This window comes from Strix uralensis, chromosome 1 (genome assembly GCF_047716275.1).
Source record: "Strix uralensis isolate ZFMK-TIS-50842 chromosome 1, bStrUra1, whole genome shotgun sequence".
In the NCBI taxonomy this organism is placed as follows: Eukaryota; Metazoa; Chordata; class Aves; order Strigiformes; family Strigidae; genus Strix; species Strix uralensis.
In genome coordinates this window covers 119,758,102-119,783,488 of record NC_133972.1, presented here as the reverse complement: position 1 = coordinate 119,783,488, position 25,387 = coordinate 119,758,102, and positions in this window count along the sequence as shown.

Here is a 25,387-nt window from a genome sequence, read left to right as displayed (position 1 = left end):
GGATAAACTACCAGGTCATCAGTCATACACAGTTCAACTCACTGGCTTTGTTACCCTGCTAATAATAGAACTACATATTCGACAGAAGTTCTTCAAAGCACAACCAAGAATATGAGGAGGAAATATCTGCACATACCCACTAAATCACTTCCTTTTTAATTTACCCAAAATATATGATCACTTTAAAAATCATGAAATGAAAAAGCAAAGCCAATGCAAATCTTGTAGAGGAATTCTATCTACAGGAAGATCAAAAGCATGTCTAGATTTCCCACCAATCACAAGTATTACTTTGCTATCCAGCAGATTGGATTTAAAAGGATTTGTGTGGTCACTACTGCTTTCCCTGCTTTAAAATTGTACTCTGTCATATCTTGGTAAGCATGATTTGAAGAACTGAGAGAGCTGCAAATCAAAACAGTGACAAAAAAACCAAACCACGGCATAGAAATGGGTTACTGAAGAAATCACAGCAAATAAATTTCAGCAGGAGCAATGTCAGGTATCAAATAGGAGAGGAATACATCTTCCTCCAGGCAGTAGAATGCATATTGTTTTTATCCAAAACCAGCAATGGCAATTCTGTAGCTAAAGATTACTCAATCAAATTCAGCAACACATATCAAAGCAGAGTGTTCTAAAATCATTCATAGAAGTGATGTAGACTCAAAATGAGTATCAAGAACATCATTCAGGTGCAAGCCATAGCAAATCATAAACTAGACTATCCAATATTCCCTGATTCACACTGAGGATGAACCCTGCCTTGTAAAAAGATGCAAAATCTCCTTTCTCACCACCTGGCTTTCCTAGGCATTGCAGAGCAGGGTTGGTAGCAAAGCCCATTTGCTCTCCAGGCTAGGGGCTTGTCTGCTGCTGGCCTTTGTGGGGACAGAAGCAAGAAAGAGCCATTGACCTCAGAAAGTGAGCCCATTTTTAAAGCTCCTAAATCCTGTGAAGGGGACACAGGAAATGCCAGGGGTCTTCTCTCCTCCTGCTCCTTTTTGTATCCAGGCATGTACTAGTTATAATCTGGTCTGGCAGATGATAAAATATGTCTCAAACCGGTGTTTGGAACAACACACTGCGGTCTTCTCCTTAGCATCAGTGGGCTTTGGGTCTGAACAAAAATGACTTTCAGAAATAGGACAAGTACATTCTTACTTTTAAAGAAGGATACTCTGGAAAAGCAAAACTTAATGGTTAATGCATAACTTGGATGTAGCTGATGACAAATAGCAAGAAACTATGGAATTGGTAATAAAATCTACAAAACTTTGCCACTCCTTTAAGTTGATCTAGTACATAACTTTGTATATAAATTAATCCCATTTCCAATCTAAGAGAAGATTAGATGTGGAAGAACTAAAAAAATTATGAAAATAATATGTTTAGTGAGTCTACTCTTTACACCTAATTAATGAATTTTTCTGAGAATATACAGTACTTGTTTTAAATTTGTTTATTTTTTTACATTTTTAAAATAAAAAGTTCCCACCTTGTGGATTATTTAGTCACCTACAATTCCTTATTACAGCTGTGATTTTATACCTAAGCATAGTGACTAGCATTGTTTCTTTCTTGTGGCTTATAAATGGTAATTGGCTTTCACTTGACTTTTGTTTAGTCACCAAAAAATGTCTTTTGGTGATTAATCTTGAGTGTTAGCCAACACAAATCTTGATTTGTTTAAACACTTCCAAAAAAAACATTAGAACATAGTCAACAAAATCTTTTAATTAGAAAATTTTTTCATATTTATTATTTTTTTATTCCTTTTCACTCAGTTCTAATATATGACTACTCAGTGATTGCATTCCTGTAATTTGTCAGTTTGGAAAAGTTATATAATACAAATTCTCTCCTCTCTTCTGCTACTTACTTAAAATGTCAGGAATTATTGCAATGATACCTTAACCTTTGTAGCTTCACATTTCCCTCTTGTTTCTGTGAATCTCTAATCATTGTCAAAGAAATTCAGGCAGTGATATAAAATAAGTAGCTACCATAAGTAGCTCACCTAGTTTTGAGCTTTCATGAGGTAAAAGTTTCTCTTCATTTAGAAATCCTGCAGAAAATGGTTGTTCAGACTGAAAGGTGCACTGGTTATGTAGGCAGCACGGAAAAGGAGTCTGAAATGTTTCAAATACAGAAATGTGGATCTTTACAATGGCTTAAAGTTTTGTCCCAGAGAAAACACTGACATCCTAGAATACATATGTAATGATCATTGACAGGATTTTTAACATTTCATATTTGTCTGTTCTCTTCTATCCCAATGTCTTGTAAACTTGAAAATGAAAGACTTAACAGTTCTATATGTTCTAGCAAGAGGCACTAAGCGATAGCCTATGGCCACTGGAGACTATGGTAGAAAGCGTTGTGGTCTTCAGAACATAAGAGACTAGAAGAGCGTTATGCTTTTCAATAAAATGAAAATCATGTCTATATATAGATTGGCTGCTACTGGAAAGACAACACTTTCTGGAAACTGGTAACAGTAGCTAACCACAACCTACCGGTTGAATTATTTTAAAATTCTTCTTGTTATGTCTTTACTTGTCTGTTCTCCGTTTCTGTTATTTAATGTACCCATTTGTGACATACTGTACATTTATCTGCCAGGTGGAAGATTATTTCACTGTGGTTACTAATCATTTGGTATTGCGTGAAGGATAGCTGAGCCTTAATGAGAGTCTCTTAAAAGATTCTGTTCATAGGTAATTCTCCTTAATATAAATTTTATGGGGTAGCAGGATTGTGTTCCTCATCATCTTTTATTGCTAGGAGCATTTATACAAAGCACAGTAATATCAGTAATATTATTTTACATTTGTACAGTATTTTCCATCTGAGCTGTTTCAAAGCATTTATGAAAAATATTTAACATGCAGTAGATGTGTGAGGAGACTTCTGATTTCTAGTCTTATCTCTGCACAGTTGGGCCCATCTTTCTCATCTGTCCTGTAAGCTGTTGGAGTTCATTATCGTCAGTTAAAAATAGCTCATCATACAGCTCAGTTCATGTAAACAGATAAAATTATGCCAAACTTACATAATTTAGGTCAATTTATGCCAACAGTTTGGTTGATATAATAATTTTCCAGGCTGCAGTTTTTATAATCCAAAGACACTATTGCTGTTTATGGATGTCTCCAAAAGGAAGCTGTTTCCCTTCTTCCACCATCCTCCTGAGTGTTTGCTTCACTGTCAGAAACTTTTCTGATCTGTGAGATGGAGCAGGGAGCAAGGTCCCTTGCCCACATAAAGCTTTACCTTTAGGAGCAGTGAAACATAGTCTATGTTTTTCTTCTTTGATTTAGAAACACAGAATAATTTAGGTAGTAAGAGTCCCTGGATCCAAGGTCCTGTTCAAAGCAGGTCTAGCTCCAGTTATCCTTTATTGCCCATGGCCTTGGCCAGCTGAGTTTTGAATATCTCCAAGGACACATGTTCCACAGCTTTGCTGGGAGACCTGCTCCTGGGATTAACCACTCCCACTGTGAGGACATTTTTCCTCATATCTAATTTGAACTGGCTATACGTGTGCTAGCACCGTTTCAATGAGGGCTTGGTTTCACTGCTACCAGAACGTGCTGCTCATTCCTGCCCATCATGTATCTGCCAGGCCCCCATGTCCTCTCCTTCCCAATTGTTCCCCAGCTGGTCATCCCCAGCTTGTGTGGGGGCTGCATGGGTTATTCCCCCACAGATGCAGAGTTCTGCATTTGCTCTTGTTGAGCTGCATGAGGTTTCTGTCAGCACATCTCTCCAGCTTGTTGGGGGCCCTCTGAAAGGTGGCCATGCACTCCGGAATACCCATGGCTCCCCCCACCTTGGTGAGGCCCACAAACTTGCTGAGGGTGTGCACCATCTCCTTTCTACATCGCTAATGAAAATGATGAATGATGTGGGCTCCAGTGGTGACCTCTGAGAAGGATGCTTGTAAGCAGCCGTCAATTGCACTTGGGATCACACTCAACAATTCAGACAGTTTTTTGCCCGCTTTATAGTTCACCTATCCAGTTTACTTTTTCTCCCCAAGAAAAACATTAGCAAGAAACTCTCATTCGTTATAGGTTTAGAGCTGGATTCTGATTATTCTTTATTCTTTTACCAACCTTACTTTTGCTAAACCTGACAGATTTAAGAAATCAAGTAAAGCAGGTACAGAAAACTAAAATTGATGACAAAAACTGTGTTCATTTTCTCCTCCCCTCTGCATTTTTAAATGAATGAGTGTTCTAACTATAGGTAACTATGAGCAAAACACAGTTCATTGTCACTACTTGTGAGGGAGGTGTTGCTCCTGTACTGTCAGAGCTGAAGAGCTCCCTCATATCCAGCCGTGAGACAGATGCTCTTTGGGAAGGGAACAGAAGACAGACAAACTGCCTACAGGTATTGCCACCCAGAGCTCGGGGTTTAGCTTCTCTCTGCTTGTTTCTCACCCCTCTGTAGCTAGAATACATATCTGTTCAACTATCTGTGGGGACAAGTGATTAGGTGAAGGAATCCTTTTCTGAAGTGCTATAGATATTTCACTTAGCTAGGCTTTGAAAGGGGAAGATGACAAATCAAACCCATTCTGTCTCTCAGATATGATATCCCTTGCTCTTCACAGAGAGCACTTCCAATCCTGATTACAGTTTTTTTAGAATAAGTATAAATGACTCTGCTCCTTCCACTGGAACAAAGTGTTTTTTCTCCATTTTTGTTCTCCCCTAAAGAAAAAGCCTGTTTCAATTGTATTGGGTATCAAAATTACCATCAAAACATAATCTGAAACAGTATGTAATTATTTTTTCATTTGCAGATCAGTCTTTGACAAGCATGCCTGAAGGCAAAATAGATTCATATCCCTAACAACCTTCTAGCAGCTGAAATCTATAAACAGCTTATACAACGTGCAAATTGTATTTCAACAAATCAGGAAAGACTTAAAATAAATCTCTGAAAAGTAAAGTAACTAAATTAAACTCTGAACAGTGAACACATTCAGTAGCAGAGAAAAATGGACAGTCATTTAATAAATGTCTTTTTAATTGCATTTATTTTCTTAGAGGAAATATTCCAAAATGAACAAAATGTGGGTTGGTTCTTCTATATGTGGCACTGAAGTCAAAACAGTTACACTGACTTAACTTCTAGAAACCATGAAAACTCAGCCATGCCATGAGGGTAAAAAATGGGAACTTAGATACTGCTCTATGATACATATCCTTAGTATACTTTCAAATTACAAAGGAGCTTAGGGACAAGTTGTGTTGTAAATAGCCAAGACTCCACTGCCTAAAACTGAGCTATGTCTTCTGCGGTAGCATATCCTTTGGGCTTTACCCCTGTAATCTTTGCTAGATCAGAAACATTTCAAATTTTGCAGTGAAACTACCTCTAGGAGGGATGTTCAGAGACCAAATTTGAGATTTTTTTTCAGAATCAGGAAACTGGATGCTCTGAAGTAGCATGTGAATCATTAGGACAACAAATGCAGAGAGAATCTGTTTCATATAGGCAGCTAGGTATCCTCAGGGACACACTGATGACCCTAACTGTCCACAAAGAAGTGTTAAATAATCTATTTTTATAATTTAGTGCAAGCATCCAGCCATGCAGTCTTTTAATCTTTCTCTTTAGTTTATTTGTTCAGTTTCAGCAATGTGAGGAACAGAAATCAGTGTTAAAAAGGAAGAAAAAAAGGTTGAGTCAAAGGGGAAACAGATCCTCTCTTTCTTCGTCAGCTGAACTTGAATGACACAACACTGCACTGCATTTCCCAGGGAGGAGATGGTGCAGCCAGGGGGGTGTGAGCCCACCCTACACTGCACAGGACAGTCCCTTCATGAGCCTGTGCACCACTGCTGGGCTGTATTACAAAGTTGTCTTGATGTATACCCAGAAGAGATAAAGCCTCCTTGCTCCATGGACTGATAAGATCCCTATTCTTTGGCTGAAAGGAAAAAAGGATGCATGTGTCCTTCTTGTGGTTAAATGATGCAAGTGTGTATGTCAGATTTGTAGCCTATACACCAAGTAGTCCTATAACCATGGAAAAAAATATGGCATAACTTTGAAACCATCACAAGTACTTATCAAAGGGAAAATAAAACCCAAAGTAGGAGACCAATCTCATTACATTCAGAAATGCTTTTGGTCCAATGAAAAGTAATATTTGCTGAACTAATGCAATGCTAACAATAGTTATCAGATTATTGTCAGAATGTTTAAATCTGCTGGTCATCTATGGGTGAGACACCAGGTATTAATAATTTTATTATGTGATTATCTAATTTTCAGATTTTACAATGGAAGTTGTATGCTATAGAAAAGCATTCTATAAAACCCAGCAATATCTAAGTGGAGAGTTTTCTACTACAGGCAGTTTCAACTACCCATGTTTTAACTACAGCTGTATAACAGTGAATCAAAATATAATGATCATCCAAAAGATCAAAGTTAAATCTAGGGATGCACCTGTACAAAATGAAGCACAAGCAGATGCTCTCTCATGGGTTATGAAAATATACTTAAACATTTTAACAGACTTTGTGTTCTCCATTAAGTAGAAATACACTCTGCCTGTTATGCTAGCAAAGCTTAAAGCATTTAAAGCAGTAGCATTTCTTCAAGATTTAGCATGCATGACTCTCAGTTAACATTCCCTAGGTATTTTAAAAACTGAATTATATATTTATGTTGAAATTCTGAAATATGTTTCATTTAGGTTGCTAGTACAAACCCTTACTGAAGCTTTTTAATCCATTTCAGCTTTAGCAAACATTCTCCACAGTATTTCAGCTGAAGGCCTTCCTGTTTGTCTTAATTTACTGTGAATAAATTTGTTTCTACAATTAGCACACAGGCCCCTAAAGCCAGAAATACCCTAAATTATTGCTACAGTGCATTTTGGGATGTAACTTAATTACTAAATCTAAGTACTAGAACTATGAACAAGAAGCTTATTTTAAGTATTAGGCAAGTTGCAAGACAGAGTTGAAACTTCCCAATGGAAATATGATGATCTTCACATGTTTCACTAATGAAACCTACTTCAAGCAATGTGATGCATTATGTAACATTCAAAAATAAAGGAGATAAACCAGCTTTCTTTTTTAAAAAAAAAACCCTTTTATATAAGGGGTTGCTGTTGAAGCATATATGTCAATTAAGAGTACTAGGTCTGTTATTTTAAACTCTTCCAGACAAGCACAGAGACTTTTGTCACTACTGTTGTGGCTATTGGTGGGAGCAAGCAAGAAATACCGTGCAGGTTAACTCTTTCCTCAGCCTACGGATGTGCAGATCAACAGAGCTGATTATTTTTTTGCATTGTCATTTCATGTGAAACACATGAGCAGCACCGGGTGCAGGGAAAGCACATTTGGCTGGTGTTAGCTGGAGGAAATGTGGCTACCGTGCTACAAGACAGAAGTCTTCCACCAGCCCCAGGAGAGAGGTCTGGGAAGCCAGACATACAACAGCAAGTCAGAGTGCAGGCTTGGACATGTGCATCACAACATGCTTTGTCATATGTAGGAACCACAGGTGTTGTGAAACTCTGTGTCAGATTAATAGGCAAAGTTAGGTATGACAATACTATCTTGATGTTTCCTAAGAAAATATGACTATCCCTAAAATGCCTCAAAAGTAACAAATTAGTAGGTGGTGGAGAGAGTTGTAAAGTTGTCTGAGATAAACACAGCAGAAGAAAAATGGATTTGTCTGCACTAACCATGGTGAAAATTTCCTCATCACAGTTAGGCAGAAATTTGCAGTGCTGTTATACAAGAGACTGAATATTTCAACATGTATTTCTTTTAAGTGTCACAAGGCAGTAACAATAACAAAATAAAGATATTTCTTAAAGCAACTTGCTGTTTAGGTTTTTTGGGAAATGCAGCATCCATCCTGATATATTAACTCCTCCTCTGAGAGCACACAGGGCTATACCTGCTGCTAGTCTCTGGGAGAAAACTAAAGCAGTTTCTGAAAGCCTTAGCACAACATTCCCTTGTTTTTACAGTTTTGTCATTATGCCAGCATTTTAACATTGCATGAAACTTAATTTTTTTCATAATAGCATCATCGAAATTGACAGTTTCATTTCTCAAGTTATAATGAAATTTCCATACATGGTTCCACCTCCAGGCATGGCACCATCTGCAACACTGATTGTTAAGCAAACATTGCCACATTAGTCACTAAACAGGTATGAAATGAATGTGATCAAAATGTAAAAAACAAAATTAAGCAACAGATTGGTGGGGAAAATAGTGCTCTGAATTTCATGTTACCTAGACATTTAAAACAGTGATTCTTACCATTTTATTAATCTTTGTTTAAATTTTTCATAATACATTAAACAGACAATCCCTTTTCTAATCTCTCCATTTCTTATAATGGTCTGGAACAGATACTCTAAAGAATATGTCAAGAAAATAATAATATAGTAATGCATAATAAAATCATGCAATCATGCTAGTGAGGTTTATCTCCTTCCTAATAGTAATAGTAATCTGAATGTTTTCATTATCCACATGTGTTTATTTCCTCACTTTGTATTCTCTTGTTATTTTTATATCAACATTGTATTGTCATAGTATCTATGACTAGTACAACTTACTGGCAAACAATAAGGCAGCTGCTCACCACCAACTGATCTGCCACTGAGGTCCCTGGTCAAGATAGATGGATTTTGATCTGCATAATGGGCTTTTCTTCTTCTGGAAAATAGGTAAACAAGGGGGAAATCCATAGTCTTCTTGCACTGTTTAGGTGGGACCTGTGTGAGCTACACACTTCTTTCCTGGGAGCTGGGAAAAGTTGCTGTGTCCCATCTTTTGGACATAGCCAGGGAATATGAGGGATTTGTTTTGGGTAGGTATGGCTTTGCTTTCAATTGTTTTTTCACTGGCACTTTTTTCCTTTTTACATAAGGAAAGGGTGAGCAGAGTTGTCTTATTTATCATCTCAGCACAGTTCATTGCCTTGATTACTTCTATCATGGATTCTTTTGTGCAAGTTTCCAGTGTAAGTTCTCTTTTTGGCATCCTTTAATAGATGTTCTTAATACTCATCTTTGCTGTCCATTTTGTGATCCATCCTTTTTTGGGAAGAAAACTCAAGATCTGTACGGTTCATGCATCCATTTTTATCAAGACAGTGAAATTTTCACTATTTTCCATTCCATTTCATCCTTCAGGTATTTCTTCCCTTTCTTAGTGTATGGTGCACATTAAACAGTATTTTTCATTGAGATTTCCACAATGATATCAAGACTTTCCTCTGTGTGGTTGCAAATTAATTTTTAATGAGGTGATGTGTATGAGCAATTCAAATGAACATTGCCAACACATATTGTCAAGTTTGACGTGCTATGCACTGTTCACTCACACAATTTGTTAGCTTCCACTGAAATTTTAGAGATATTGCCTGGACTTTTGTAGCAAGTATGTATTTGCCAGCTGTAAATTTATCACCTAACAAATCACTTCCTTTCCAAGGCATGCAAAATTACACAAAGCAGGATGAGATATATTAAATATAACACTTGTTTCCAAAGGGAGGCTTGTAACAGTCCAATATTTAGAGTGGCTGGGACAAATACATGGTTAGATAGTAAGTTATGTACAATATTTCATGTGCAATTTCATGTTTTTCTTGAAGAGTCATACCAATGGATATTGAAAAGGTTTCAGACTGAAAAAAATCTCAAATAAGAGAACATTTTACTTAAATATGAAAAGATCAGAGATATTAGTTCCACCCCCAATCCCAAGTCCATTCAAAGCCATGTTGATGTGCACGTGGAATGTATTTTAAATAATCTAAACTTTTGGCCAAAATACTTTTCAACAGTTAAACTAATCATTCTTTTCTGTTCAGGAAAATGACCATTTCTTCATTTTCTGTTTGTCTTTTCAGACAGATGAAGTTAACCTTACCACTAACAAGGGTTTAACTGGAGGAACAAGTCCAGGCTGGGGTACTATATGTCATGAAAGATGTTGATCAATCAGAGCACACCGAGAAATACCAGAAAAACAAAGCCTGGAAATAATGACCATTGAAACATGATAGAATGAATAGAGGTTATTTATTCTGATGGAGAAAAGACCGCAGAGAACATACCAATAGTTTTGAAAGATGCAAAAATCTGCTTCCTGTACAGAGGGTATGTGATATGCATAAAGAAGCAATAAACTTAAATAGCAGACAAAAAAATTTGGTTTAGATATTAGCAAAACTGATAAAAATAGTGGACCTGTGGAGTTGATAGTCTGGGGAGATTATGCAGTCTCTGCTAACAGGTGTCTTTAAGAAGCAGCAAGACAAATATCTGTTAGGAGGGTCATAGATCTTGTTTCCAGGCATCCTGCATCTAAGGTCTGATTCTTATTAATGATGGAGTATTTCCTGTCTCATTCTATGACCACCCATTTCTTTAGTCAGCTCTTGCAAGCGATATTATCTTCTTCTGATTCTGTCTTTTAACTGTCTCACATTTCTTCCAATTTCTCATGTACTAAGCAATGTACTGTCATTTGGTTTTCAGTCTTTGCCTATAATGCTACTCAAAAGTCATGCTTAGAGTTTCTAATTTGCTGTTCATTTTATTGTACTGTGAATACAATACTGAAATAATCACTCTGCCAGAATATAGTGTAATGTCCCATAATGTATAATGATTCTTCTAATGGTTCAGGTTTGAAATGGAATAATTTTCCTAGACTAATCACCTCATCAAACTATCATAATGGAAACCTCAAGTGGTCTCTGTAGCCTTGAATTCAAAGCATTACACCAATCTAAATCTCACAATTGACCTTCTAATGCCTCTGTAGCAGAAGCCTCAACAACCTTCTATTGAAATAATGTTGCCAATGCATATTCATATATTTCACATTATAACACAAATACAAGGTCTCCACAAAGTTTCATTGATGTTCTCCTGAGACTATTGCTGTCAAGTGAACACCATCTTGTGTGAGCAAGGAGTGCATGAAAGTGACAAATACAACTATTCTCCAAGGTTGCACATCAAAATGGATGTCTTCACAATGTTTCTATTTTAAAGTGAACAATTAAAACGTTATGCACATTCAGCAAATACTAAACTCACCTTGACCTTCAGTTCTTATGTTGTAATTGTGGAAATGCTTGGCTCCTTAATATGATTCCTAACTGCTTTTCTAACGTTTATGTCTGGTTTATTACTTAATTTAGATTTTATGTCAGTTAGAATTAGATATGTCTTTGCTTCGAGGGATACAGGACTAACTGGGTTTTGGTTTTCAGTGTTAAGTGGAAACTTACTGGTTTGCTTTGTTATAAGTAGAAGAAGATGTATGATTTTTCTCATGATAGGAGATGCAATATATAAGTAGAACACAAATATCTTTAATACATTGAACTGGAAAGTGCTATGTTATTGCAGAAATTATATTGTTCGGGTGCTGCTTGAACAAACATAAAACTTGTTGAGGACAATGAATTCCTTGCAATGCAGAATGACAGAAAGTTGTTGTCTCATTCAAGGCAAAAAGTTTGAAAACTCTCTCAGGAAATGCAGCTCGCTTATAAAGTACAATTCTGCTCAAATTAAAACAAGATAGTGACCAAACGTGGTGCCATTAATCCACGCTGAAAGTTTATTTGCAAAATCAAGCTCTCCAAAGTCTTCAGAAGAACTCTATGGGTAAGTTTGCAATGGCAAAATACTTCAAGTATTAAAATGCTTCCCTTAACTCTGAAACCTGAGAAACCTTACAAGAAACTGTGAAGAAAGAAAAGAATAATTTCATCATTGCTTTATATTTATGACCAGATATTATCTTTAGCCTTGTTACCCAAGGCACAGTCAGAGAAAGTCAGGTTTTTAAGACTGTGAAATGTTTCCTTTTAGTCAGTTCTAACCGGCAGTGAAACATTTGCTATATATTCACTATATTAAAATGCAGGAGAAGATGCACTGCTTTCCAGCCTGCCTTTCTGTCTTAATGAGTCTGTCAAAGAAGTACACTGAAATATAGCATTAATATAAGGGGCAAAGCAGAAGTAATAACTATTTCTGATAATTCCTTTATAATTCAGCAAACAAAGCACAACAATAAGATAAAATTTCCAGGGTGGTAAAATAATCTAGATATTGTTTTTATTGATGGATCAGATAGATTACCGTATAAACACTGACATAAAAAGAAATAAAGAAAAAGTAGAAATAAAGCCACACTTCATATGTGATTTTTATTCAGTTTTCTTCCAAAACCACAGAAGGTGAATATAATAGGAAAAGGATGAAGTAAATCTCCTTTTATTCAAATTCTGGTGCTTAAAAACCAGCTTTTCTTAGAAGAATGTGAGTATTAATATACAAGGAATAAACTTTTTAAAATGACAAAGAGAGGGTCTAAGAAGATGTCTATTAAATTTCACTGTTTCCTAAATGCTCTTAACTCTTGTATTTATATGTATCTGTTGTCTAGTAAGATCTTGAGCTTAGCCCTGACTCAGGCTACCAGCAGAGTTTCTTTTGCAAGAAAAGATCTGTTTAATATTTTCATGTAAGGATTTTTGGGCACATATCTGGTTGCAAGGTCAGGGTAAAGGTTTTATATCCCCAGGTAGAGCAACACCTTTTTGGTAGTTTTGGAAGAACATACATACCATACCTGCTATACAAAAACTGATGTTCAAAAAAGTAATTTATTATATGAATAAAATATCATAATTTAATACATTATTTGAAGAGTCCGTTTCCATTTAGTTTACTAATGGTTTTGCAGATCTGCCCTTAAAGAGTGCAATTTTTAATTTCCCTTAATCCCAAATTACATTCTCCTTTCTCATGAGTTACAGTCTTCCTTTCTCTCCTCTACCTGCTGCCCAGATGACAATTAAACATCTATTTTCTGAACATACAAATCCACACAGCTCTTTGGTGTTTAGTAAGTCCAGGTCTGGCTCAGGCAGAATATTTGCACTTGTTTATTTCTTTCAACTCTTCAGTTGTGGGGTCTGAGATAGATACACAAATTTATTTTTAATTTCTCTGTGGAGAAGAACATGTCCTCTGATCATATCTCTGAGAGAATTCGCAAGATTCTGGGAAGCATCTCCTACTCATCGAAATGTCTCCTAATCCGTGCTCTCTCAAATGGTGCAAAAATAAGATTTCTCATAAAATAGATACTTCACTTAATCCTCCTTTAAATGCCCAGCCCCATGATCAGGCTTAGACCCCTGGTCAGTTTACCTTCAATTTTGCTTTTCAGCTCTTAGCACCTTTTTGCTACAGTATCTCAATACTTATTTCTTCGTCCCCTGTGGCATGTTGACTATAGTGCGTGAACATGATCATGAACAGCTCTTTGGGCAGTGGCCATGTTTTCTTGTATTTGTCAATATGAAGGATAGCAAACATTTGCTTCCTGGAAATGTTGGAACTGCTGGAACTGCTGGAACTTGTTCCTGGAACACACAGGAACTTGTGTGTTCACTTATTATCAGGGGAAAGGAGAAGAAAAACCACAAAGAGATGACAAAAAGGAATTCTCTTGAATAATTCATTGACATTTCAGTAAAGCAATTTACCACATTGGCAGTCAGTCCAGTTGCTTATTCAGGGAAGACTCTTTGACCTACTCTATTTCTGTGTATTCATACCGTTCTAGTAATTAGTACAGTAATTTCTCTGCAAATTGTTAAGGTTGTAAAGAGACTGGATTCCTTACAAAACAATGGTATTCTTGATAATACCATACTTGAACAATTACTCTCCTCCTCCCTAACCCTACTTCAATCCATCCTCTCCTGAGAGGTCTTTGAAGGTCTGCTGATACGGTATTCTTTTATGAAATTAAGATAGAATGGATGGCTTTTGATCCAAAGATTTTTAGGACATTGGAGGTATATATGTAAAAAAATTACTCTCTTGTCAAAGAATAGCCCTCATGAAAGACTTGTTTTAATAAAAGCAAATATTTTCATGTTTCAGCTCTCTGTGCCTCACTTTCTAAGTAGATACATTTGTAATCTGTTAGGGTATCACTGTCTATCTGGGATCATTTAGATAATGTAATTTAAACAGTGCTCTGGTTTAAAAATCTGCAGAAACATTCAAACAGGCAGGAAAATTCCTTCTTTGGAAACTATTAATATGAGGATTTTGGATTAGGAACATCAAGAAAAGTTCCTATTCTCTCAAATAAAAGAATATAAAACAAACATATAAAATAAAAATAAAGCACTAACTGAACAAAAAATCCTCACAAATATTCTATTTTTAAAAAAGAAGTTCTCTTGTGACATTTCCCATTTAAAAAAGAAAGGCTAGAATAGATTTTCATATAACTCAATCTCAAACATGAAAATTTCAGGTGATATTATTGTGTATTTATAGTTCAAGCTATTATGGCTCTCTAGTAACAATACTACTTGTTCAAAAAGAGATAAAACTCATCAAAGAAAACACAACACTTGAAAAACATGTAACAGGCCCTGCCGTTATCACAGGGGAAAAAATGAAAGTAAAACTGCAACTAATATAGACTTCTGGGAAATTAAGCACAGTGTAATGGTAAATCTAATAGAGCTTCAGAATTTATTTGAGCAAGACAATAAGGTGACTTGATGATGCTGCATATAAACTAAGGCATGTCTGGTAGATGTTAATGATGGTGTAGTGCATACATGAGAGACATACACTTTTCAACTTCCCTTTGAAAGACCTAGATTCCCAAGTCAATGCATTTGACCATGACTTAGGCAGTTTGTTTATAATTGAACCACTCTACATCACAAGTTCTGAAAAAAATAAAGAGTGTCTCAAGCTCCATAAAGAAACATGTTTTTCATTTCTCATGCTCTGCCCAGCAGGTTGAATATAAAATGTTCTTGTTCTATATTATAGATGAAGCTTTTCTTCCTTCTGCTGGCAACTCAATCTCTTACCAAGTGGAAATCCTAAAACAAAAAGTTGTATGACATATATTTGAATATTTAAAATAAAATTTATAACCCTTCAGAGGATGCCTAAGTATGACATGTGGGGACATACTAATGAAAGAAAAGAGATCATATTTGTAAGTAGAGCTGGGACAAGTTGGGACTAAGACTCAAATGGGAGTGTTAGAAGTCACTGCTTAGACCTTTACAGTTTGTCATCTGCATAAATGGTTTATCCAGGGAGACAAACCATAAATGAACTATCATTAATATGATATGTATTGTAATTGTGATAATAGGGAATGTTCAACAAATGGATAGTTTAATTCAAAGGGGAAACAGCCTAATCTTTTTCCTAACTAATCCTACTTTAGCTAATTAAGTAAACTGGCACATCTAAAATACTGACGAAAAGAAATGTAAAAACTTGGTCCATACAAGTGTGTATAGTTTGAATAATTGCTCCATAATTAAGAGCTTGAAGATGTCCTTCCAGCGATGACTAATTCTAAAAAACTGTGGTGGTTTAGTCCCTGCCGGGGTCTGAGACCACGTGGCCGCTGCCCCTCCCCCACAAAGGGAATGAAATACAAAACCCCGGGGCTGAGATAAGGAGAGGTTTAATATAACAGTGCAACAGCAACACAACAAACAACAACAATAACAAGAATAACAGTAATAACAATGAACAGAGCAAAATATCTACCAATACAGCAGTGAGAACCGGGCGATGGCATAACACGTGTTAACCGACCGTCTCTCTTCAGCACCAGGATGTGACGTCCGCATGGTATCTGAATAACCCGGCTAGAGCTCCCCCCCCACTGCTGGGGAAACTTAACCCTATCCTGGCTAAACCAGGACGAAAACCAACATCCCTTCAGTAAGAAATTGAATAAGAGTGACAGAAGTTAGACCAAGTGTCTGACCCTTCAGGAGGAAGGTACCAATTCTGGCATTCAGAGTGAGGGCTCTAAGTCATGGTCTCAAGCAGTTTTATCATGTGCCTGTAGAGGTGCTGCTTTTAGCAAAGCTCAGCCAGGTTCCTCAGCTGCCCATGAGTTGCAGCAGCCCCTGGACAGGCCACCGAGCCCCTGCACTGGCATGGAGGCCGCCGGGCTCACGACGTTTTGCTAGTACAGCTGGCCCAGCCCAACCTAGTTACTCAGGGGTCTCAACACATCAATAAATAAAGAAAAAAGATTGTAACTTGCAGGTGTCGAAGGGCCCAATCTTATGAGAGCTGAGACTTGCAAGATCAGACCCTTAGCAAGGGGACCTGGTTGACCCACGAGCTGTTGTTCTAAAAATTAACAAGGTAAAGATACAAACAAGTTTTTGGAATGAACAGGCACTGTTAGGGAGACAGGCTAAAAATCAAACATTCATAGCCAAGCAAAAAGACAAATGTCAATAAAGTAAGCAAAATCTTACATAACACAAATGTCAACCAAAGTTACTGTCTCACTGGGTGTAGGATGGTGCAAACATATTACATATAAGGATCATAAGGAGTCATTTTCACAAAAAGGTCTAGTCTGGAGAATAACTTATTCTAATAAGTTGCTAAGGCAAAAATAGTGATTTTTGTTTTCTAAAGAAAACGGTAATGGATTAAACCTGGATTTTTAAACAACCAGTCAGAGGAGATTCTCTTAACTTAGAGCAGAAGATCTCTTGTTACCTTCCTCTTGTTAGTGCTCTTTGACATGCTACAGTTCTGTTCTGCTTATTGATTCCTTCAGTTCCAGTAAAAAGCAACAGAACCAAAGCAATTGTTGGAGAATCAGTCCTGAGATATTCAGAATGACTAATGATTGACTTCAAAATTCGAAAGGAAGGGACTCATTTAATGAAGGCAACTGCTGAGTACTTTCTGATAACTGTGTCCTTTAACATGTAGAAGTTCGGGCATTTGAAGCAGAGCCCTGAAAACCGCCATCTCTTCCTCACAATGATCACTGTTATTGTGTGCATCTCGGAAGATTCCATTAGATAGAAGTAGGACACCATTTCCCCCAGGGATAAAGGAAATACTCCCCCTTTCCTCTTTTACAGAATAAACCTGTTTACACAGACGAAACGCATATATCGTGTTTTTAAGAATAAGCTGCTATGCCCACTTTGCAATTTTGTTTTAAGAATGTCTGCCACTTCTATGCAGAAAAGATACCTTGTCCACTGTTGTAAGGGTGGGAAGACACAGCTTTATCCCTAGGGCTCAGCTGAGGCTGTTTGTTCCTCATCAATGTTGCTGCTTACTCCAACCTACTGTTCTGCTTGTCATCCTCTGCCCCAGCTGCAGCTACCGATCATGGCGCAGGAGACCCTCTCTCAGGTGTGTCTCTGTCTGAGGCATACGTCATTGGAAATAAAGACAGACTACAGTCCCTGCAATTCCCTCTGGTTTGTGGCTTTTATTGACTGCATGGCAGCTCCCTGCCCATTTCTTTATTACAGTTTGTGAGTCACTCTTCAGAGGAATTAAGAAGTGACTATGTCTTTTTACTTACTAGGGACAGAAGCTTACGTGATATTTGCATCATCCAAATCTGGCATTAGGCCCTTGAAATAGTCTCTGGAGTTCATTTTGGTTCATTTCACCCCAGTCCAAGAATATTATTCATCTGACCTATTTCATACTTAGAGTGAGATGAATCACTGCCCAGAAACGCCTGTTTTTCCTTGCTGAGTACAAAAGGTATCTACAAAACAAGCTGAGATCTAAATAGCTGTACTATAGATAGCTAAATTTGTTAAATCCCATGCAGTGTCAGAAGGGCAGGCACAGTCCTGGGTGGGATTTACTCTTTGTGGCTTGCCTGAGGAAAAGTGTTTTGAAAGAGAAGGTATTTCTAGATGGTCTTTATCATTAACAAAGTATTGACAAGGATCAGCATTAGGAAACAGACTTTAGAGTTGTGCCTAAATAATACCTAAGACTAAGATGGCCAGTTCAAGGAATGGAACATGTAACACTAATTAAGGCATCTAAACTCTTTTCTATTAGGTGTATAGGACAGATGTATAGGGATTCAGAACAGTTAGCACGTTCCAAGCTAGGATCCTCAATGATCCTGAGGAAATGCCAGAGGAACCTGAGTCTGAAGTGTCTTGCAGGACATTATTGGCTATACTATTGTTGTAACTTAAGCCTTGCCCTAAGAAGGCCAATTTACACAAGTTGTGAAGGAAAAAGTCACAAGAGAGTTACTCACATTAGAGAGCACTTCAGCTGACTCTGCCAATACAAAAGGGATGGCAGGCACCACTTTCACACATAATGACTGCCATTATTTGCAAGAGGCATAGAGACAGAGGTTGCCCTTGGAAGGACAGCCTAAAAACTGTGGCTAACTGCTAGAGGCAAAAGGAAAACATAACTCATGGGCTCTGAGAGGTGAGCTCTGTAAGACAGGCAAACATGCTTCTTAAAGTGCAAAGGACTATACAATCTCATGGTGCTTCGTATGGAGGACCAAAGTGTTCCCTAAGTCTCAGGAGATAGCTTGTTTGAGATTTAATTTACTTAGGAGATTTTTGATGAAGGCCAGAGCTAACGTCAATATGAAACTTGAAGGGAGTTTCTTGTGCATTATTTGAAGGCCACGCATTATACAAAGACAGAGTAGTCTGCATTAGATCTCAGCTGGTCTCTCTGCAAGGCTTGTGTGTAAATGATGGGACTGGGGATACAGAGATCCATGAAGGAAGGATGATGCCCAGGCATCCACTAATGTCAATTATTTACTACGCTTATACATCAAATATAGTTTGCACAGAGGGCCTGCAACATGGGTGGACCGGCAAAACCCTGCCACATTATGTCATGCTGTGCTAGTGCCCTTCAAGAGGAAAATAAATGAGATAACTTTGCCGGCTCATCATTTCTTGAGTATTGCTATTTGCCAGAAGGGAGGATGCCTCCCTCACCCTTATACCACCTGAGCTGTCAGCTGAGACTCAGCCTGACGTTAAGCCCAGACAACACCCACATTAGAAATGTTGTCCTCAACCAAGCCCTGTCCCAGTCCTCAGAGTAGCAGTTAAGATGTGAATCTGTAGCCAAAATAGAAAACTAAACTTGTTGGTGCTAGTCCTTATTGTAACGAACAACAATATGTTATCTGAAAAAAAATCACATTTCCTAAACTTTCATCTATGTGGCAGGAAGTTCTAGAAATGACTCATGTTTCACACAATGTGATAAAAAATAATTTAAAAATAAAAAACTAAAGAGCCAGAGGCATGTTACAGTGAAGTCTAGCAACTGTGAAGAAAACAGGCTTTTTTAAACAATCCAGTCTCTGAAGTGTCTGTTGCCAAAAACACAAATAAAGCAAGCTGTAGAGATGACTAAAAAGACAAATGAAAATAAGAAAACAGTATTGGTAGTAATGATGGGTAACAGCAGCACTCCTTGGAAAGAAAGAGGAAAAGATTAGGTGACTGGGTAAGAGAATTAAGGTACATATGCCAACCATTAGCAAACCATCACTTTTCCCAGCTGGGTCAGTTTTTGATTTTGGATGGTTTCAGTTTACAGAAGTCAACTCAATGACTTAAAGGTAGTGGTAATTTTCCAAACATCATTTTCACCCTGAAAAGCTTCTGCTGTGAAGCAATGAATTAGAAACGCAAAATTGTACTCATAAATGTGTCAGATAACCGTAGAAAAAAGCAATTCCTTCAGGTTCCCCAGGGTCAGCAGATCCCTGCCATGTTGTGAAACCAACCTCTGCAGGGACCTTGAGCCCAAACGCTGGCACCAGCTTCTGAATTTACGTTGGAAAGTGTAATTACTGCAATTCCTCTGGCAGTCAGAAGCCTTATTTTGAAAAGAGCTGATGGTTGCTACTTTATTGTCCTAACAAAAACTTTATGGCAACATGGCATGTCATCAGCCTAGGGAACAAGACTGTGAGGTTAAAAACGTGATTTTTCCAGGGTGTTATTTGCTAGTTTATACTAAGCAGTAGCCAGTGGAAGGTATTATCTGTATGGTTTTGCTTTTGGAAACAGAGGTCAGGGTGCCACAGGGGATAGTAGGCAGGATAGGGACAATCAACTTCTTACCATTACTACAGGGCAAGCCATAAATGTGTGTGGAAAGCCTCAAATCTTTGGTCCTCAGGCACTCAAGTCCTCAAAAATGTATGTGTTTCACTGCTGGCCTTGGTGTTCATCCGGCCAACCATGTGCAAACAGCAGGCCAAGAGCCTACTCGAGATATTAATTTTGGTGATTGTTAGAGATGATAATAAAGCTGTTAATGATGATATGGTAAGGAGGTGGGTATTGGGAACTGGCAGTAGAGTGGTGGTGGAATTGTTCAGGTGCTATTGTAAGACCTCTTTTTCTACCCAAAGAAATCTCCCTCAGAATAATTGTGCTATTTGAGTACCAGCAGTGCTCTCCAAATGCATCTAGCAGAGAGAGCAAAACTTGTTCTTGCTCCACTGCAGATGATTTAAGTATTTCATGAATCCACAGTTGCTTTCTGAAATATAAATTAACCTGCAACTAAATGTGCAGCTCTTACTGAGCTACAGGGTCTTTAGAACTGAAATAAAGAAACATTGTCATACGTGCATTACAAGCTAACATAAAAACAACATAAGCTTATAAGTCTTAAAAAAAAAAAAAAAGTCTTAAAATAATATATTGCCCTAGCACAGTTCTAACCGACAAGCAGCGGGGGTTACATCCAGTGTTTTCTCTCGCTGAGCATCAAAATGCCTGATCTTGAGGAATTGCTGTGCATAAAATCATTCACTTTGCAGTATACTTTTTAACTTGGTCTGAGTTAAGAAATTTCCTTCTTGAAATTACTGTAATTAGCACCATGTTCTTTGGTGGGGCAACAATATTCTGCTTGTCACCTGTGTGGCTGCTGTTCCCCTATGTCTATAACAGGCATCAGGCATGCTGTGATGATCTCTTGACTTAAGGATGCCAGATTTCCAACTTGTCTCTGGAGCCAGCTGTCATCTATTTCTGGGAGGACATGTTTCTAGAAGAGGATCATTAACTAATGCAATAACAGTGATGGATACCTCAATGAGAATGGCCAAGTGTTGATATACACAGAAACATATCTGTCTCATTATGTGACTCTTTCATCACTGCTGCAAAGGCAAGAACTCTTTTGGCCTGCTCAAACTGAAAAACGAAAAGTTTTGTTTGGACTTCATCGTGCTTATTTTTTCTTTATATTTTTAGTCCACAAAAAGCAACTTCTGAGCTTCTACTCTAAAAAATGTTCGTACAAAAATATATTGTGGATTTGCAACTTCTAAACAAAAACTTGGAGTGTTTTTTTTTAATGCCAAAATTACTCAGTTCAAATACCAGCATGTCAAACTGGCTCTTTTTTTGCCAACTAATTCATATATACTGGTCTTGCAATGAATTTGGACACCAAACCTTTAAAAGCACAACCTACAGACCATCTCCCCAGTGACTTGAAACAGGCATAGTGATAAACCATTGTGGAACAGCTGATGGGACGATGATCTAAGAGAGACCCTTCTCACTTAATTTCAACCCTTTAAAGGTTAGTCAAAGCTTTTTGCCTAATCTAGCTTTAATAGTAGTAAAAACCTCCAGAGGATCATTTAATTTCAGGACAGGTACTTGAAGCAGCTAGGATAAGAAAGCTGAGATATTTGATGGTTATTGAAACAGTGTGGATGTCTAATATTGTCTTGAATTAAAGAGTCTGGATGTTTAACTCTTAGATGGCTGAAGTTCGATTAAGTCATTTATTCTATTAATGAGATAAAAGTTGGAATAGAATCTATCTTACATTCCCACAGTTCTATTGATTCACAAATGAACACAAGACCCACGAAAGTAGTACAATACTTGTTTCTGACACTAATGAAGTTACAAGTATGAATACACATGTTGTCTGCTCAGTTGAATAAACTAGTTCTAATTTTACATAGTAATTTTTCAGAATACTTTCACAATGCTTTTACAGCAGCAGAACTGCTCTGAATTAAGTGACATTTGCTGTTATTTGTACTGGTCTAAGTAAGCTGCATAATGTGCATAATAATGATAACTCTGGAATGTGCTCTTTGGTTAACCAAAGAAGAAAATTACAGAGTAATATTAAACATTACAGATAGCACTGACCGGACACATCACCCGGACAGTAGGGACTTAAATAAAGCTTGATGACATGGCAATTGATCATTTTAAACAAATAAATATCACTGAGTTTATTCATACTTTTTTTTTTTTGTTCAAATGATGGAAAACTACTTTATATTCCTATACAGTTCACTGCTCAGTACAATTAAAATGATGGTATTTTTGAACGAGTAACCTCAAGATTAAAATTTGGCAGATCATTTTTAAATTGTGTTCCTAGCTCTCCATAATTTGTATTTCTTTCTCTTAGTCTTAATGGCTTTGCTCTTTCTCTGGATAACTCGCTGTCCTTGAAAATGTCTTGCTTTCCATTCCATGCACATCAACCATTCAAGCCATTCTGTTGTAAATGCATTTCTTCTTATATATCTTCTCCCCTCCGTTGTCCCTTTGTCCAGCACATACACTGAGCTTAGCATCAATGCTTTTATGGTTACTGAAATCAAAGTGATTAGAATTATGTCTGACTTATTTGTGTGGGTACATAAATCTTGTTGAATTGAACACAGTAAATAAGATGCTGCAAATACATAAAAGATAACTATCAGGGGTGGGATTCATTTCTCACTTCTATAAACAACTAGAATGCATAGATCTAAATTAGGATAAGATGAAAGCTGCTCTAGAAGTGCTTATTTCTCTTCTGTACCGTAATAGGTGTTTAGCTGACTAGCTCATATGTAGATGCCTACATTAAACACTTGAAGCAAGGTGTTGTGACACCCACTACTTGTTCTTCTATTTCTCTTCATCTCAGTTGTTTCTTCACTGAATATTTTTTATTAAGAATGACAGAGACCATGCGCCTCTCAATTCATCACATTTTATTTTCCCCTTTTTTTAGCTCAGACTTACATCCCTGTGTTTCACTTGGTAACAAAAACCAATAAGACATTTCCTGGAGTACCATTTAAATGAATGCCTCCAACAGGTTATGTATGATAATGCATAATTCTAGATCAGGTGTCATACATGCCTACATTCATAGACCACACTCTCTTAGTAGATATTCTTGTAGTAGTTTAGTATAGTTAATTTTTACAAATATTGTTATCTGGTCATTTTAGGTGCCAATTATTTTAACTTAGTAAACATTTGAAGAGAGTAGTAACCATAGCACACTAATCTGTTCTAATTCTGACAGTCTTTTCTTAGTCCACCATGATGTGAATTTTAGGGGTTAATAATAAGGAAGTCTCACTGTTCTCAAACAACTTTTGCATTTTTTTTTTCTGCTTCCTGGCCAATACTATTGTTTGCTTTGGGTTTCTTTGGGACAGTAGTTTTGTTTTGTTTTGAAATCTGGGACTATTGTGGAACTAATGATTCAATAACTATTTTGCTGGGCATACAACTTAATCAACTGTTTTGGGAACAGGTGCAATTAGGTTATTAAAACACTGCAGCTTGCTCCTTAATCCTCTTTTGAAAAGTCTTGCAGTTGGTGCTGCATGGTTTGAGAGGGTGTGCTTTTGCAACAGTGTTCCTCTCAGAGCAGCTCTCCAAGGATCCCTCCTCTCTCCAGCAGTTCTAACTTCTGTTTTTTTTCTTCACTCCCAAGGTATCAATTATTTTTGCTGTATTGCTGACAGATTTAAAAGGGTCAAATGGGAAGCTCGATATCAAATAGATGAATAGCATATTATGCACCCACCAGAAAGAGATGAGTAAGACACTATGCAAACCCAACAACAGAAGAAATACATTCCATGATGCCATCTGCTACTTTCTCACATAAAGCCCTTACTACAGTGATTGCTGATGGGATGGAGAAGTGCTGAAATAGTTGTTAAGTCTGGAATCCCTTTTACAGCGATAATGTTATCATCCAACAAGTACTGTTAATTGCCTACCATTGGTATTATACATAGTAATAAGTTTACAACAATTATTTGTTGCATGGTTAATTGTGGATGTGAAGAAATATATATATATTTATATAATCACCGTTGTTCAAATATCCAATAAGTAAGAATGATATCTCATAGTGGTAATTTCTGTAGGGATGGTCTCTCCCATTTATGAACTCTTTGTTTTGTACATCTTCATTATACATTTCAGGGAATATGTTAGCCAGTAGCAGACTTTTACACATTATTTTAATGGTAGAAAATGTTTTTTAAAAAAAAGAAGGAAGACTCCTAGTTGTGACTTTGTATTTCTTTCCCCCAGAAGCCACAAAGCAGTTAAGTCATTTATAAGATGATGGAAAAGTTTTAAGAAAAAAATGGGTAGAGCACTCATGTTAGCAACCAGGAAAATTAAGATGAATCACTTAACAAGTTGCTTAGACAAAGATCAACCTAAAAATTCACTTGAGTGAATACAAACAAATGTCTGACAGCATTCAGGAGCTGTACTGTCATTTTGGACAAGTAGATACATTATTTTCTTAGTGCACTGCAGAGAATGAATTATCCAGTTGCAGTCCTCCAAAGACTGAACTGGGAGCTGAGACATTAATTACAGTCATTGCAGACAAATGACGGTATACTTCTCCTGTGGTGAGATGACAAAGTCGAAACAAAAGATGGGTCTAGCATACTTATTAAAAAAGCCAGAATTTAGTGAACTTTTTAAGCCTGAGGTTTTCTGGATACATCTAAATTACCCAGATCTGACATACTGATTTCACATTTGAGAATTGACTAAGTTATCATCTTCTCTCCAAGTGACAAACAGAACTCAGGTAGAAAGTGTTTTTGTGAGTCTACGAAGACAGAGGAGTGAAGGTAGACAGGGCTTTTTGGCAGACTATCAGCTTGAGATCCAAAGGGCAAATAAGTACAATGACTAAACCTCTCTTTTTGCAAAGATAAGAATACACTGCGATTAACTGGGAGGATTCTTTCTACGGTTCACCTGGTGAAAACCTAACTGAGTTGAAACAGCTACCCTCATACATGCAAAACCTTAAAGAAAACCTGGTTATTCATTTTGGGTAACGGTGGCAGGTTGACCCTGACTGAATGCCAGGTGGCCACTAAAGCCTCTCTGTCACTCCTCTTCTCAGCTGGACAGGGGAGAGAAAATACAATGAAAGGCTCATGGGTTGAGATAAGGACAGAGATCATTCACCAGTTACTTTCACAGGCAAAACAGACTCACCTTGGGGAAATTAGTTTAATTGATTACCAATCAAATCAGAACAAGATAATGAGAAATAAAACCACATGATAAAAACACCCTCCCCCCACCCCTCCCTTCTTTTTAGGCTTAACTTTACTCCAAATTTCTCTGCCTTCTTCCCCATGAACTGTGCAGGGAGTTGGGGAATGGG